Genomic DNA, 16,699 nt, shown 5'->3' on the forward strand with positions numbered 1-16,699 from the left:
CCTTACAGATTGCTTCAACTACCCTAAGTCTATTTAGACAGCTACTAAATCTCACTTCCTTAGCGTCCCTCCGGACCGGACCAGGATTGGACTGATGGGTTGTGCTCGCCTACCAGCAGGTGGAGACTGAGAAAAACTCTGACTCTAGAGAGCCAATAGGAGCCCTGGCCATGTGACCTTAGCCCCAGTATTTTCTCAGTCTCCCAGCAGGTAGGAAGCGAGCCCTTTAGTCTCTTTCTTTCTCTTTTAGAGGCTAATAATAAAAACAATATTGCTACTTCTCCTTCTGTGCCTAGGAATTCTCTATTACACGCTGGACAGATAAGGTTTTCTTTTCTTTCTTTTACAGCCTCTGGGGGTGTTACACTCGGGTGCCCCGAGTCCCTCCCCCCTATCCATCTCCCATACTTAGCTGGGAAGGACTACCCTTTGGTTAGCAAGGTGTATGGTCTTTGGGAGAGGCAGCCATTTTAGGAGGTTTCAAGTATTTTCTTTCCCCAGCTTTTTAACGAGCAGGCTTAGCTGTTTAAAAAAAAAAATAAAAGACAATCCCCAGTTTTCTACCGGGCAGACAGCTCTGGGTTATTCTTTTGTTCTTGAGTGTTTTTTCTTTGCTAATTTAGCTGTGTAAAAAAAAAAAAAAAAAAAACGGGGAGGAAATGGAAGAAAATAATGTTGACGGGGCCTTTAACGAGCCACTTTCTTTCTCAGAATTTCTCCCTCCGTTCCCTTGCATTTGGACAGCGGGCGCAGGCTTATTAAAAAAAAAAAAATTGGGGCGCGACAAGTTGTTTTTTTTTTGGGTGGCGAGAGTATCGCCAGTCAGGGGAGGCTGCAGCCGGTTTTTCGCAGCGCCGGACTGTAAACACTCTCGGCTCCTTCAAGTTTTCTACAGATACCTGTGTCTTTTGAATTTCTTCATTTGGCGCTGTCAGCAATTTCGTTCTTTTAGTTTTGATGCGGAAGGCTGCCTTTTTAGGCTGCAGCTGCAGTTTCTCTATTACGGAGTTCTGTTTTATTCGGATTCTCTGTTTTCTCTGGTTTTTCGCGGCATAGTTCACTGGCTGTTTTTTATTTTTCCTTTCTTGACGTTCCGCCCTACTCCGCTTGTTGCGGAGGTGTCAGGCGCGCTTTCGGGAACCGCCACTGTGGCGCCCATTTTTATTCACCCTCCATTTTTTTTCTCAGTCCAGAACTTTTGATCTCTGTTGCAGGCTATGCTGCACATCAACGTGTAGCTCACCTTCAAACTGTTTTTTTCCTAATCATCTGTCTCCACACGTGTGTGAGGTAAACAGGACTCTAACACCCACATCATATAAGCAGGCAATATTTGGATTAAAGGGTCCCTTTCATATATAGATATCTCTCACGATTTTCTGGCTTTAGGTTTTAGATTTATAACTTGGCTATTAGCTCTGGTATTCTTAGTACACAATTTTATGGTGGTTTTGTTTTTTGTGTCCTTTTCATTACCTGGTGCAAAGTGCAGCATTGTCTTTAATAGTCAATTGACTGGGACTCTACAAATCTTGCCAAAATAACTTCATTCCTTTCAACAATCACTCTGAATGGCTGGAGTGTTATACAGTGTTTTCTTTTTCAGACTTTAAGAAGCCTTCTCTAAAGGCATACAGTAGATTGTTCAGATGCCATGGGGCTATATCAGCTCTCTCATATTCTCTGAGGGACCGTCCTGTCTACCAAGCTCCCAATCACTCAGCTGCCTTAGCAGGCATGCTTTATTCATGTCTTCCCTTTTTTTTCAACTGCCTTGAAGCCTCTCATATTTCATTTTAGCTTTCTTCTGGTACTTACAGGACATATGGTCACTTAGAGAATAAGGTCATCCTTTCATTTTGCATATTTCCCACTTAAAGATAGTGGAAGGTCCTCAAACCATCTACTTGTGTTTGTCTCTACTCTATCAGTTCAGCATTGGCAGATTATAAACATCCTGGTTTGGTCCAGTATGCCTATACATACCATCTGCTATCTCTTCCTCTTCCTTAAAGACCTTATGTTGTCTCAAGCTTTCTTGAATTCAGATAGTCTTGTCTACACTGCCTTCATCAAGTGGCTGTGGCACAACTTCACTTTTTTCGTTACAGGTATTTTCCAAGTTTGTCCTTTTTTCCATTTTCATTCTATGCGCCTTCACTCCAGAGTTTTCTTTCAATTGGAAGGGGATTCACTCACTTCCTGTGTATTTATGCCATAGGCACGTAAGTATGTTTATGCTGGGATAGGCCTAAAGTCCATCAAGTCCAGCATTCATATCTAATGGGCATAGGTACATAAGTTTTGCCATACTGGGAAAGCTCAAAGGTCCACCTTTCTACAATCAGAACAGCATTAAAAAAAAACAAAAAACCTCTCACGATAGTGTCGAACAGAAACCTCTGCTCCAAAAGCAAGGCTTTGCAGTAATTCTGCAAACTAACACATACAATATTTGCCATGGCTGATCACCACTTGGAACACCGGGGACCCTGTGCCTAGGTTCTGTGTTTTAACCTGAAACAAGCTCAACATTCGTATTTATTGGGTGTGAGTCTGGTACATCTCAGTGAGGGAGGAGGCATGACCGTGGTACGTGGATTAGTGGTACGTGGATTAGGGAGATCCAAGAAATTACAGGCCGGTGAATCAGACGTTCATACTGGGACAATTGTTTTCTGCCCAGAGCGTACTACCATAGCTGGTGGACTCCTATATTCGGAACTTACCCAACTATGTTACGCCAAAGAGATAGGGCTGGGGTTTGTAGCCCTATTTAACTGGTGTCCTTGGTCACCCTTCCTCTTCTCCTCAGGACCCAGAGAATGGCTAGTTTTTTGCTTATGCAATAACCGGTCATTTTCAGCAGTACTCTCTCTTCCGTTCTATTATAGATCTAAGAGGATGTTCATTGCGCTGTCAGGGTCATTTCATCCTTACCTAGACGACTGCCTAATTGGAGAAAGTCTTATCAGCAGAGTTCTCAGGTCACGCACCGGGGGTGTTGCATTTCTTACAGTCTCTAGGTTGGGTGGTGATTATAGCCAGGCCTCTCATTTGATCTCTCATCAGATATCTCTAATTTTCTCTTTGTTTAGTCAGGTTGGCGCAGAGTCTTTTGTCTCCTCTGCAAACATCCCAGTTTATATTTTTCTTGGTGACCTTGGGCCTTCGGCCATTTCCTCGCTCTATTCTGCAGAATGCAATTTTACTTTCTAGTTCCCAAGAAGGAATTTTCCTTCATCCTATTGGGAATCTCAGGGTCATCAATCGCGCTATTTAAGTGTCATCTAGTTATCTCAAGAACCTTAGTTCCGTCATAGGGATGCTTCGTGCAGTACACTTTTTGGCAGAAGCTTGTTTGTATATATTTTTTTCTGGGGGACCACAGCAATTCGTTTACCTTCGGGTGAATTTTGTTTTCCCTACTGACAAACAAGGCGGAGAGAGCTATGTTGGTCTTTGCCATGGCAATGTTTTATGTCATCCGCCAAGGAGGAGTTAAGAGTATACTCTTGAGTTTGTAGTCATTTTTTCTTAGTTGTCTCACCCTGCATTCGGGTGAATGGATTGTCATCTTTTCAGCCTTACTTCCTATCTCTTTTTGCCTTCAGGCTCACGAACATTTCTTGCTTCTTCCGTTCAGCAACAGTCTTGACGGAGACAGGGACAGACGCCATCGTCCAGCAGGGGTTTTTCAACCTTCTATATGCGTTTCTTCCGTCAACTCACTAGGTGTTGGCTTATATTAAAAAAAAAAAAATCCATCTTTCTTCCATATCAGGCTTTATTTGGTCATTGGTTTTGGCTCTGCTTCAGTAGTTCTTTCTATGCGGAGGTTCATTTTTTGTTGGTTTTCATAAAGGATTACTCTCTTTTTCTCTTCTCCTGCAGTTTGCAGTTTTTTCCTGTTTCTGAGGTCCGATACGGCCTCGTCTTTTTGGAAGTTCTCGTTTATTTTAAGGTTCTTAGTCTCCTTCGCCCGACAGGCCAAAATCCTCTTCAAATCTTAATCTTTCAGCTCTCATAGGTCCTCTTTTTGGGCTGTTTTTTCTTCTGGTATCCTTTAAGGTTTTTCCTCTTAAAGCTCTGGTTTCTAGTAGCCATTGTTTTTTCTTTAAGGTCTTTCTCTTAAACCACTGTTTTTCTAGTAGCCATAACTTTTTCTATAAAGTTTTTCTCTTCAAGCAGTGTTTCCTAGTAGCCATTGCAGCAAGTAGATCTATGTGTGGAATACTTCTACGGTTGGTAACTTCTTTTCGGTCTGCTGTAGTTTACAGTTTTCACCTTTCCCAATCGGTTTTTTCTTATTGGTTTTGTCCTTCTAGCCAGTAGGCGTAAGGGTTTGATTGTTTCTAACCCACTATATCTCGACGGATCAAGGAAATGAGAATGTCTATTTCTCTTCTTACTGAGAGGGCAGTTCCACAGCGTATTACAACATATTCCACAACTTCAGAAGCGGGCTCTATTCTTACTACAGCGATTTTTGGTGCTCTCGGTGCACATTGGTAAGGTGGCAACTTAGTCCTAGTTTCATTTTATTTTGATCATTGGGACACACTACATGTTAGTTGTCGCCAGGTGGCCTATGCAGCATGAACATTTTTCTGCAGTTTTCATAGGGTCTCTCCCTTCAGATTACTGCTTTGGTACTTCCCATCAGTCCAATCCTGGTCCGGTCCGGAGGGATGCTAAGGAAGGAGAAATTAGATCTTTCTTGCTAATTTGCTTTCCTTTAGTCCCTCCGGACTGGACCAGGCCCCTCCCATGTTCTCTCAACTCTTTAGCTTCTTTTATTAAGTATTCATTCCTTTACGATTCGTGGAACAATAATATATATATACAAAACTTTACGTGGTCCATACCACTTCTCTGGTGGTTGCTGGTGAGCTCAGTTGCTGGAATCTATATATAAAACCTTAAATACGCCATACCACTTCTCTGGTGAGAGTTGTGGCTGAGCTCAGTTGCTGGAATATCTATAAAACCTTAAATATGACATCACTTTTCTGGTGAGAGTTGCTGGTGAGCTCAGTTGATGGAATATATATAAAATCTTAAGTGGGCCATACCACTTCTCTGGTGAGAGTTGCTGGTGAGCTATATTATAAGTGAGCCATACCACTTCTCTGGGGAGAGTTGCTGGTGAGCTATATTACAAGTGAGCCATACCACTTCTCTGGGGAGAGTTGCTGGTGAGCTATAGTACAAGTGAGCCATACCACTTCTCTGGTGAGAGTTGCTGGTGAGCTATAGTACAAGTGAGCCATACCACTTCTCTGGTGAGAGTTGCTGGTGAGCTGTAATACAAATCGAGCCATACCACTTCTCTGGTGAGAGTTGCTGGTGAGCTCCGATACTTGGCATTGCCGAGTGCTTTGTGGCTGCTAGGATTCCATACGGCACAGATGGTCTTTCTTTCTTTCCTGCTTTGTTATTCAAATACTGAGGCTAAGGTCACATGGCCAGGGCTCCTATTGGTTCTCTAGAGTCAGAGTTTTTCTCAGTCTCCACCTGCTGGTAGGCGAGCACAACCCATCAGTCCAATCCTGGTCCGGTCCGGAGGGACTAAAGGAAAGCAAATTAGCAGGTAAGATCTAATTTCTCCTTCTATCTGGATAGCAGCAACTCTCACCACTTTTTCCAGATATTCAGCACCAAACACTGTCTAGAGACCAGCTCTGAATATCTGGAATTTTGCCAGCACTGCCTGGTTGCCCATATGGTCAGTCTGCCCCTGGAATCAAGTTATGCTTATGTTAAAACTGTTGAATTGTCTGCCACTGATCTTGCAAATAAGATGTAAGATATTAAAGTGCTTAGGGTGATGTGAGGACAAGGCCTAGAATATTTAGGAGAAGGCATATGGCTTTACAGACCAGAGAGTTCCTTGGTAAGATATATTCTGCTTGGCTCCGTCATCATATATGTTATGTATGTATTGCCATATTGTGATCAGACCAAAGGTCTATCAAGCCCAATATCCTGTTTTCCATTGATGGCCAATACAGGTTACAAGTACATGGAGGATTCCATAAAGTAGCAAGACTTAAGTTGTTTACCTCTAGGATAAGCAGTGCCTTTCCTCAAGTCTTCCTTAGTAGTGGTTTATGGACTTTTGCTCCACGTACTTGTACAAATCTTTTTTTAAACCCATCTGTACTGCTTTTGCCATATCTTCTGGCAATGAATCCCAGAGTTTAATTATATATTGGTATGGAAAGATGTTCTCTTATGTTGTAAATGTAGTACTTAAATTGATGGGATCTCTTTATAGTTCTGTTTTTTTGTATTAACATTTTTATTGAAATTTTTCGACATGTAACAAAACAAAATGGTTCCACCTTCCAATATATAGCATATTAAGAGTATACAAAAGCTTCCCTGAACACATCAACTATGTTATCTTTAACAGCATAAAAAAACAATCATAACCCAAGATAACCTCCCCAACCCCCCTCATATTCAGCCCCCCAAACATATCTCCCCCAAAACCGTCCCTCATGTTCAGACTCCTTTAAGATAAACGTTCAGTTGGTCCCATGTTGCGGACTCTTAATTGCCTTCATTAAGCCTTGCTGCAGTTAAATCTTCCATAAGAACCACATTTTGTAGACAGTCTTTTCAGGTATCTAAAGGGGGGGGGGGGGGCAGAAGAAGCCTTCCAGCGATGAATCAGAACTTTCCTTGCCACTTAATAACACGTATCAGCTTGTAACCTCAAGGAAGAATGATCTCTGCCCACTCCCACTTAACATATTGAAGGGATCAAAGTGAAGGTCTGACTGAAATTCCCGGACATTTCTTGTGCCACCTTCCCCCAGAACTCTTATGCAACTGGGCAAACCCACCACAGATGAAATAGAGTCCTCGTCCCCCCACATCCTCTCTATCATTTGTCAGATATCATCAAGTTTAATTTGTGTAATCGAGGAGGGAACCAGGGTGGCATAAGAGTAAGATATGGGCTCTAACCACCCACATGGGCTTGACTTAACTATTTTTTCTTCATGGTTCTGTTGCTTGAAAATGCTTAGCATAGGGGGAAGTTTAAAGGAATACCTTCTCTTTTGGCTGCTGGAAGCCTTCATCAAGCTGCTATAACAGCCTTTTGTGGTACCCTCCCCAGTCGTTTCTGCTCCTGGGAAGAGCCCCAGCTTGGGCAGCGAGATTATTGCTGAGCCCTTGTGGACCTGCTTACAGCACTGTTAACCCAGATCTCCAAACTGCAAGATTTGGTGACTTAAGTTGAATTCCTACACTTTCAGGATTGATGCAGTTGATAAAACATTGAGTTAAAATCTTCTGACTGTTTTACTTCAGGACAAAACTCTCATACTAAGAAAAATTGAAAATCTGGAAAATATGCATAGAGGCTTGAATTTAAGATTGCTAAATTTTCCACAGTCTACATTGGCCTCAGCTAGGAAGCACTTTCATAGATTTTAGTAATTGGTATTGCAATACTAGGAATTGTTTTTTCCACCTTTGCAGAAGTTTTTTTAATATGACCTTCACTGAAAAGAGAACAGCTGAAGTTTCAGTAGATTTAAACATATTGGATATTTTGAAATCCTCAGAGATTGAAGTATCAGCAAGTCTTTTGTTTTTCATAATGATAGGCAATTAATATTAAAACTATATCTTTATCTTTAAAATCAAGCATGGTACCAGAAGATTGGAGGGTGGCCAATGTAACGCCAATTTTTTAAAAGGGTTCCAGAGGTGAGCTTGATGTTGGTGCTGGACAGAATGGTAGAGACTATTATAAAGAACAAAATTACAGAGCATACTGCTAAGCATAGATTAATGAGACAAAGCCAACATGGATTTTTATCGAGGAAAATCTTGCTTCGCCAGTCTATTACATTTCTTTGGAGGGGTGTCTATAAACATGTGGATAAAGGCGAGCAGGTCAATATTATGTATCTGGATTTTCAAAAGGCATTTACAAGACTGGAAAACTGGACATCCAAATGGCAAATGACGTTTAAGGTGAGGAAGTGCAAAGTGATGCATGTGGGAAAGAGGAACCCAATGTATAGCTATGTGATGCAAGGTTCCACATTAGGAGTCACCGCCCAGGAAAAGGATCTAGGTGTCTTTGTTGGTGATTTGTTGAAACCCTCTGCTCAGTGTGCAGCGACATCTAAGAAAGCAAATAGAATGTTAGGAATTTTTAGGAAAGGAATGGAAAACCAAACATGAGAATGTTATAATGCCTTTGTATTGCTTCGCAGTGTGACCACACCACAAATACTGTGTGTAATTCTGGTCGCTGCATCTCAGAATAGATATAGCGGATTTAGAGAAAAGGTATAGAGAAGGGCAATGAAAATGATGACGGTGGGATGGGATGACTTCCCTATGAGGAAAGGCTAAAGCAGCTAGGGCTCTTCATCTCTGAGAAGAGACAGCTGAGTGGAGTTATGATAGAAGCCTATAAAATACTGAGTGGAGAGGAACAGGTAGATGTGTATCGCTTGTTTACTTTTTCCAAAAATACGAGGACTAGTGGGCATGCAATGAAGCTACTATGTAGTACATTTAAAACAAACCAGAGAAAATATTTCTTCACTCAACATGTAATTAAACTCTGGAATTTATTGCCAGAGAATGTGTTAAAAGCAATTAGCGTAGCAGGGTTTAAAAAAGGTTTGGATAATTTCCTAACAGAAAAGTCCATAAGCCATTATTAAAGATGGACTTGGGAAAATCCACTGCTTATTCCAAGGATAAACAATATAAACTCTGTGTTACTGTTCTGGGAACTTGTGACCTGGATTGGCCACTGTTGGAAACAGGATACTGGGCTTGATGGACTTTTCGTCTGTCCCAATATGGCCACACTTACGTTCTTATATTGTGACTGCAGATACAATATTCTTGGGAGATGAAGTACAAATGTTTCCAAATGGATGTAGTCTAGGAAGATGATGTTTTTGGAATTATGTTCTACAGTGACTTCTTAGCTTTCTTTCAACGTAGATTTCCTTGTAAATGTTTTGTATCACAATAATCAATATGTTTTTTTAATGAACCTGTCCATTTGAGGTTGTTTTTGGAAGGGAAAGGTGCAGCTCCTACTTGACACCCAGCCCTTATGGGTGGTTGTGTCTGTTATTGGGGCAAGGTTTTTCTTTACTCCTTTTTACTCGTTAACTTTGCTTTTTAAATATCCATCTTCCTATGGATTTACTTTTTCTTGGTTCTCATGTCTTGTGGTCTATGGTTAAAGTTCTGTTTCTTGTGTGATTTATTGATCACTGATTTTGTTTCTTAACCTGTTCTGAATTTCTATTCAAAGTTTTTGATCTTTGATGATGATTTTGTGAAATGCAAAAAAATATATATATAATTTGTGTAATCAAACAGTGGAGAGTTCCAGCTCATCAGTACTTTCACATTTGCCTCTTTAATACTGGCAGCAATTGAGAATTTATGGGCATTCAATTTTTTTGTGTTATTTAGTTTACAAACACTTGATATACCGCAGTGGACCAAAATATGGCTTCTATGCGGTTTACAATAAAACAGTAACTGCATGAAAGAGAGAAAAGACAGAAAGAAAAGGAAAAGAAGCATGTAGAGTTAGCGGGAAGTAGGACATGCAAGTTTGAAAAAGTGTGTTTTTAGAGCTGCCTTAAACGTTGTGTATGAGAATTCTGAGTGCAGCATATAGGGGAGGTTACAGAAACCTGAAGATACACAAAGTGCGTATAGAGCTATTAAACCCTTGGCCATTATCTAATAGCCACAGTTCTTCCCACTTATTCAGTGATCTGCTCCATACTGTAGTCTGTGTGTTTTGATTCAGAAAGTGCTATCCTTAAATGATTATACAATTCACTATGGGGTAGACCAGATTCCACCTGCAGTTATGTGAAAGATTTCATAGAGCCCTGATCCAGTAATTTATTTATTTATGGTATTTATACCCCGCTCTTTCCCGCTTGATAGCAGTCTCAGTGCGGCTTACAGGATGTGGTACAGAGTATCATAGAAATAACACAAAGTAAGGTGTACAAGGTGTGGTACAAAGTATCACAGAGATAACACAGAGTATGGTATGAAGTATCACAGAGATGATCCAGTTGGAAAGAGTAGGACAATAGGGAGGGATGTGTGGGAGAGGATTGGAGTATGGGTAGTGTGGTTTGAGTTCGAGAATTAAGTTGGGTTATTTGGGTAAGCTTGTCTGAAGAGGTAAGTTTTAAGCAGCTTTCGGAAGGGTAGATGTTCATTGGTTGTTCGGATGTGTTGAGGTATTGCGTTCCAGAGTTGGCTGCCTACAACGGAGAAGTTGGATGCATAGTAGGTTTTGTATTTGAGGCCTTTGCAATTGGTAAGATGGAGATTGAGATAAGTACGAGAAGATTTGGACCCGTTCCTGGCTGGAAGATCGATCAAGTTGTTCATGTAGCTTGGAGATTCGCCATGGAGGATCTTGTGGATCATTGTGTGGGCTTTGAAGTTTATGCGTTCCTTGATAGGAAGCCAGTGAAGTTTTACACAAAGTGGTGTTGCACTTTCAAATCGTGGTTTGCCAAAGATGAGTCTGGCTGCTGTGTTTTGGGTGGTTTGGAGTTTTTTCTTGATTTGGGCTTTGCAAAAATGTAAACTGTAAGCATCTCTTCTATCATCCATACCTATACCCTTCCTCCCCCCATGTGCTGGATCCCAGTTGAAAGGAGTAATTAACGACTTAAGTCTCCTCTGACCTCTAATATCTCCTTTCCACACCTTTCACCATATAGTTAATATATGTTTCGTATATAGATTAGGGATGTCAAAACCCATATTTAGTCCTTTTCTAGCCCAAATTTAATAATGTAATTTAACATAACCTAATAATGTTTGCTCTAATCGAACATAACTTTTCTGTCCCTTCCTTAATTGCCAGTCCCTAATATGGCGTATTTGTGCATTTCGTCTACAAGAAACACTGCAATGTCTTCTACAGTCTGTTCACTTCAGTCAGTCAGAACGTATTTTGGAATGCTCCATATATGGCATCCTCAGTTCATGTGGTTCCTCTTGTTTGTCTTAAGATGAAGAAAACTGAATGAGACTTAATGTTCCAGTTGAGTCTAATATTGTTCAGAGATTACCTTTTGTTCAGCTACAAACCATGCTTCAGTGGTGGATCAGAGAAGTCAACTGAGAAGGGAAATATAATACTAACTCCTATTCCTAAAAATTCTTTAAGGAAACGGAATGATGTGACTAATTATAGACAGGTGACTTCAATACTCTTGTTTCTAAAGGTCATGGAAGGTCTGGTAGCTAAACAGCTAATGGGGTATTATTCATTCTCCTTGTTACATTACACACAATCAGGATTAATACCTAACTATAGCACTGAAATATTGCTTACCACACTATTATCTAAATCCAGAGACTATTAAGTACTGGAAGGAAAGTTTATCATATTACAATTTCACATGACCATTGCTTTTGATGTGGTAGGTCACAATATCTTATCTGCACTTCTTGATTTGCTTGGCATTTGTGGAAACGTTCACAAGTGGTTCATGGGCTTTTTCAAATCCAGAACATACAAAGTCAAATGTCAGGATACACTTCTCCAGCTTGGTTCCCAGACTGTGGAGTACCCCACGGTTCTATATCTCCCATCCTCTTTAATATCATGGTGGAACCTTTAGGTAGTCTCCTGGATGTCAAAGGTCTGCATTCTTTTATATATGCTGACAATGTTACTACTACTACTACTATTTAGCATTTCTATAGCACTACAAGGCGTACGCAGTGCTGCACAAACATAGAAGAAAGACAGTCCCTGCTCAAAGAGCTTACAATCTAATAGACAAAAAAATAAAGTAATCAAATCAATTAATGTGAACGGGAAGGAAGAGAGGAGGGTAGGTGGAGGCGAGTGGTTACATGTGGTTACGAGTCAAAAGCAATGTTAAAGAGGTGGGCTTTCAGTCTAGATTTAAAGGTGGCCAAGGATGGGGCAAGACGTAGGGGCTCAGGAAGTTTATTCCAGGTGTAGGGTGCAGCGAGACGGAAGGCGCGAAGTCTGGAGTTGGCAGTAGTGGAGAAGGGAACAGATAAGAAGGATTTATCCATGGAGCGGAGTGCACGGGAAGGGGTGTAGGGAAGGACGAGTGTGGAGAGATACTGGGGAGCAGCAGAGTGAGTACATTTATAGGTTAGTAGAAGAAGTTTGAACAGGATGCGAAAACGGATAGGGAGCCAGTGAAGGGTCTTGAGGAGAGGGGTAGTATGAGTAAAGCGACCCTGGCGGAAGATGAGACGGGCAGCAGAGTTTTGAACCGACTGGAGGGGGGAGAGGTGACTAAGTGGGAGGCCAGCAAGAAGCAGATTGCAGTAGTCTAAACGAGAGGTGACAAGGGTGTGGATGAGGGTTTTGGTAGAGTGCTCGGAAAGAAAGGGGCGGATTTTACGGATGTTGTAAAGAAAGAAATGACAGGTCTTGGCAATCTGCTGGATATGAGCAGAGAAGGAGAGAGAAGAGTCAAAGATGACCCCAAGGTTTTGAGCTGAGGAGACAGGGAGAATGAGAGAGCCATCAACAGAAATAGAAAACGGGGGGAGCGGGGAGGTGGGTTTTGGGGGGAAAATGAGAAGCTCGGTTTTGGTCATATTTAATTTCAGGTGGCGTTGAGACATCCAGACAGCAATGTCAGACAAGCACGCTGAAACTTTAGTTTGGATGCAAGGTGAGAGATCAGGGGTAGAAAGGTAGATTTGGGAGTCATCATCATAGAGATGGTAGGAAAAGCCATGGGATGAGATTAATGAACCAAGGGAAGAAGTGTAGATAGAAAAGAGGAGGGGACCAAGAACAGAACCCTGAGGTACGCCGACAGGCAGAGGGATAGAAGTAGAAGAGGATCCACCAGAGTGAACATAAAGGTGCGGAGGGAGAGGTAGGAAGAGAACCAGGAAAGGACAGAGCCCTGGAATCCAAGTGAGGACAGGGTATCGAGAAGTATGCTGTGATCGACAGTGTCAAAAGCAGCGGAAAGATCAAGAAGAATGAGGATGGAATATTGACCTCTGGATTTAGCCAGTAATAGGTCATTGGAGACTTTAGTAAGGTCAGCTTCAGTTGAGTGAAGAGGGCGAAAACCAGATTGTAGTGAGTCAAGAATAGCATGTTACCATTTACCTGCCTTTTCGATAATCAGATCCAAGATATTCTTAACATTTAGACAACCCTTTATCTGATGGAGAACTGGGCATCCTCTTTCAATCTAAAATTAAATAGGGAAAAAACTAAATTTCTTATCATTTCTAATCCTACTAACGTTCACAAACAGACCAGCTTCACCATCAACCAAATGACTTACCCACTGGAGTCTACTTTGAAAATACTTAGGGGGTTGTTTACTAAAGCTTAGCTCGAGTTATCTGCAGCAGGGTCCATAGGAATAAAGTGGGCCCTGCTGCAGATAACTGAAGCTAAGCTTTAGTAAACGGGGGGGGGGGGGGGGGGGGGGGTAATCTTTATTGACCAGTTCTTAGCATGCGAAGATCAGGTCAACTCTGTAGTAACTATAGCCTTCAAGTCTTTATGGAAGCTGAAAGAAATTAGACCTTTTTTCCAATCTTTTACTACTACTTATCATTTCTGTAGCGCTACTAGATGTATGCAGCGCTGTACACTTGAACATGAAGAGACAGTCCCTGCTCAACGGAGCTTACAATCTAATTAGGACAGACAAACAGGACAAATACGAGATAAGGGAATTACTAAGGTGGGGATGATAAAATAAGGGTACTGAACAAGTGAGTAAGGGTTAGGAGTTAAAAGCAGCATGAAAAAAGTGGGTTTTTAGCCTAGATTTGAAGACAGCCAGAGATGGAGCTTGATGGACCGGCTCAGGAAGTTTATTCCAGGCATATGGTGCGTCAAGATAAAAGGAATGGAGTCTGGAGTTAGCGGTGGAGGAGAAGGATGCAGATAAGAGAGATTTACCTAGTGAACCCAGTTCCCAGGGAGGAGTGTAGGGAGAGATGAATGGAGAGGTACTGAGGAGCTGCAGAGTGAATGCACTTAAAAGTCAATAAAAGGAGTTTGAACTGTATGTGGAAATGGATAAGGGAGCCAGTGAAGTGACTTGAGGAGAGGGCTAATATGAGCATAGCAACACTAAGTACATAAGCAATGCCATACTGGGAAAAGACCAAAGGTCCATCGAGCCCAGCATCCTGTCCCCGACAGCGGCCAATCCAGATCAAGGGCACCAGGCAAGCTACCTAAACGTACAAACATTTTATACAAGTTATTCCCAAAATTGTGGATTTTTCCCAAGTCCATTTAGTAGCGGTCTATGGACTTGTCCTTTAGGAAACCGTCCGACCCCTTTTTAAACTCTGCCAACCTAACCGCCTTCACTACGTTTTCCGGCAATGAATTCCAGAGTTTAATTACGCGTTGGGTGAAGAAATCTTTTCTCCTATTTGTTTTAAATTTACTACACTGTAGTTTCATCGCATGCCCCCCAGTCCTAGTATTTTTGGAAAGCGTGAACAGACGCTTCACATCTACCTGTTCCACTCCACTCATTATTTTATATACCTCTATCATGTCTCCCCTCAGCCGTCTCTTCTCCAAGCTGAAAAGCCCTAGCCTCCTTAGTCTTTCTTCATAGGGAAGTTGTCCCATTCTCGCTATCATTTTTGCCGCCCTTCGCTGCACCTGGCGGAATATAAGTTGTGCGGCAAAATTTTGAACAGATTGAAGAGGAGAGGGATGGCTAAGTGGGAGACCTGTGAGAGGCAAGTTGCAATAGTAAGCGAGAGGCAATATGAGTGTGGATGAGGGTTCTGGTAGTGTGCTCAGAAAGGAAAGGAATTTTGCTGATGTAGAGAGAAATGACAGGTTTTAGCAGTCTGCTGAGTATGTTCAGAGAAGGAGAGAGAGGAGTCAAAGATGATCCCATGGTTATGAGCTGATGAGACAGGAAGGATGAGAGTGTTATCCACAGAAATAGAGAATTGGGGAAGAGGAGAGTTTGCTTTAGGGGGAAAGATAAGAAGCTCATTCTTGGTCATGTTAGTTTCAGATGATGGTGAGACATCCAGGCGGCAATGTCAGACAGGCAGGCTGTTACTTTGGCCTGCATTCCTGCTGAGATTTCTGGTGTGGAGAGGTAGATCTATTACCTTCCATTCACTTGCACAAACATTAATCCTATCACAACTGGACTACTGCAATGCAATTTATTTAGGGAACATGGAATCTGTAACCGAAAAGCTTCAGACTACCCAAAATACAGCTGCTAGACTTGTATTCAAAGCTTCAAAAGGGCTTCTCCATTACTCTCCGAACTACATTGCCTTCCGATCAAAGCAGGGGCGTAGCTACGGGTGGGCCTGGACGGGCCCAGGCCCACCCAGTTTTGAGTCAGGCCCATCCAAAAAAACGGAAGTCCCTCACCTCCTCCCTCACCCTCTCCCACCCCCGCCTTAGTGCTTGCATTCAACAACGCTATCGGCGCTGCCTCCTCCACCTCACACAGTCTCTGTCTCCCACTCCCGTGGCAGCGCTTGCGATTTGCTGCTACCGGCGGCACTGCCTGACAGATGCGGCGCAACGTCCAGCTCTGGGGCCTTCCCTCTGCCGCGCTGATTCAACTTCCTGTTTACGCAGGGCAGAGTGCACGCAGCAGAGGGAAGGTCCTGGAGCAGGTCGTCGTCGGCTCCACGTCTGTCAGCTGTCAGTCAGTGCCGGTAGCAAATCGCAAGCGCTGCCACGGGAGTGGGAGACGGAGACTGTGAGGTGGAGGACTGGAGGCAGCGCCGATAGTGCTGAATACAAGTGCTGCGGCGGGGGTGGGAGAGGGTGAGGAAGACCGTGGTCTGCTCACCCTGCAAGGGGAGGGGGCTGAAGGGAAGGGAGAGGTTCTGGATGTGTGTATGTGGGGGGGGGGGGGGGTGAAGAAAACAAAGGGGAGCGGGCTCTGCAAGGGGAGGAGGCTGAAGGGAAGGGAGAGGTTCTGGACGCGTGTGTGTGTGGGGGGGTGAGGAAGACAAAGGGGAGCGGGCTCTGCAAGGGGAGGGGGCTGAAGGGAAGGGAGAAGTTCTGGACGCGTGTGTGGGGGGGGGGTGATGAAGACAAAGGGGAGCGGGCTCTGCAAGGGGAACGGGCTGAAGGGAAGGGAGAGGTGCTGGACTTTTTTTGGGGGGGGGGGGGATAAGGAAGATATGGAGGTGCTGGCCCTTGGAGGGGAGGGGCCTGAAGGGAAGAGAACGGTGCTAGACTTGTGAGGGGCAGGGGTTTGGAGAGAACGGGAGAGAGAGAGGTACTGGACTTGCAGGGGGGAGGTTTGAGGGAAGGGGAGAGGTGCTGGATTTGCAGGGGGGGTTGGAGGGAAGGGGAGAGGAGCTGGATATGGGGGGTTGGAGGGAAAGGGGAGGTGTGCTGGATATGCAGAGGGTTGAAATTAAGGGGAGGGGAGAGGTGCTGGACATGTAAGGGGGGGCTGGATAAAAGGGAGAGAGGTGCTGGACATGTGGGGGGGTGCTGGAGGACAGGTGCTGGATATGCAGGGGATGGCTGAAGGGAAAGGAGAGATGTGGACCTGCAAAGAGAGAAAGGTGCTGGACCTATGGGAGGGGTTAGAGGGAAGGGAAAGAGATGCTAGACAAGGGGATAAAGGAAGATGGAGTCAAATGCTGAACCCATAGTGGGAGGAAAGAG

General features: G+C 43.3%; 1 protein-coding gene across 3 annotated transcripts in view; it reads left to right on the forward strand.

Annotated features, from left to right (window-relative positions):
* Positions 1-16,699, forward strand: part of DMXL1 (Dmx like 1) — a 522,326-nt gene that overhangs the window by 202,243 nt on the left and 303,384 nt on the right. The gene's annotated exons all lie outside the window — the stretch shown is intronic.

Source organism: Microcaecilia unicolor, chromosome 2 (assembly GCF_901765095.1).
Source record: "Microcaecilia unicolor chromosome 2, aMicUni1.1, whole genome shotgun sequence".
Lineage (NCBI taxonomy): Eukaryota > Metazoa > Chordata > Amphibia > Gymnophiona > Siphonopidae > Microcaecilia > Microcaecilia unicolor.